The sequence below is a fragment of the Urocitellus parryii genome, chromosome 7 (genome assembly GCF_045843805.1).
Source record: "Urocitellus parryii isolate mUroPar1 chromosome 7, mUroPar1.hap1, whole genome shotgun sequence".
NCBI lineage: Eukaryota > Metazoa > Chordata > Mammalia > Rodentia > Sciuridae > Urocitellus > Urocitellus parryii.
In genome coordinates this window covers 150,976,366-150,977,282 of record NC_135537.1, presented here as the reverse complement: position 1 = coordinate 150,977,282, position 917 = coordinate 150,976,366, and the positions used below count along the sequence as shown (strand labels likewise).

The 917-nt window shown below is 38.1% G+C and overlaps 1 non-coding gene across 1 annotated transcript; it reads left to right on the top strand.

The window, feature by feature from the left end:
• Positions 1-479: 479 nt before the first annotated feature.
• Positions 480-692, top strand: LOC144256345 (small nucleolar RNA U3). Its single transcript, XR_013344107.1, has one exon. It is a non-coding gene; the product is annotated as a small nucleolar RNA U3 (small nucleolar RNA).
• Positions 693-917: the final 225 nt, after the last annotated feature.

Sequence of the window (917 nt, the reverse complement as noted above, 5' to 3'; positions counted from 1 at the left end):
TTTTGTTTTCCTAGTGCTGCGTCAAAGCCACGGTCACAGTGACATGTTCTTATTAGTGTTTGAAGTTAAATTCTTAGACCAGCCATTTTGAGCTACTGTTTGACTTACCCATCACCAGAAGCAACCAGATGCTCACTAGTAGAGGTAAAAGCCCACCTTTTCCTTTAGCTGTAAAGGGCGGGGCCACATTACTAGAACCAAGAAGAGAATGCCTCCTTGGCTTTAAAACTCAGGTTGTGATTGGCTGTCATTCGGCATTATGTTAATTTAGCATGACATTTGAAAACTTTTCTAAACAAGTACGTTTCCATTTAAAACGTTAAACTGTGTTGTTAAGTGATAATATTTGGAAATATCGTATCGCAAAGCGTGTTTTACTATTTATTTTACAGCGAAATTAGAAGTGAGGGAAACTACCTCATCATCACTTAAAAGTGAATAATCATGGTAGACCCAGCAGGGACTGGTGGGAGTAGGTTAAGACTATACTTTCAGGGATCATTTCTATAGTATGTTACTAGAGAGGTTTCTCTGATTGTGTAGAGTACCGAAAACCACGAGGAGGAGTTGAGTGGTCTCTCCTGAGCGTGAAGCAGGCACTGGGTGTTGCTTTACTGCAGCTGCCCTTGCCATTGATGATCGTTCTTAATCCTCTTCTGAGATTAAGAGGGAGAGGCCACAGTCTGAGTGGTTTTCTTATTATTAATTTGGGTCTTCCTAAAGACAGGCGTTCCACTATCTGTTATTAATATGGTTTTTCTAAAACTTGAGTTTTCAGTAACTGTGAGTGCACTGAGCTAGTATCTTCAGAGATTTTTGACGTTAGTGCTCTTTGCTTTTGTCCATTTTTTATTCATAGGTGTGTATATATATATATATATATGGTGTATATATATATATATACCATATATATATAT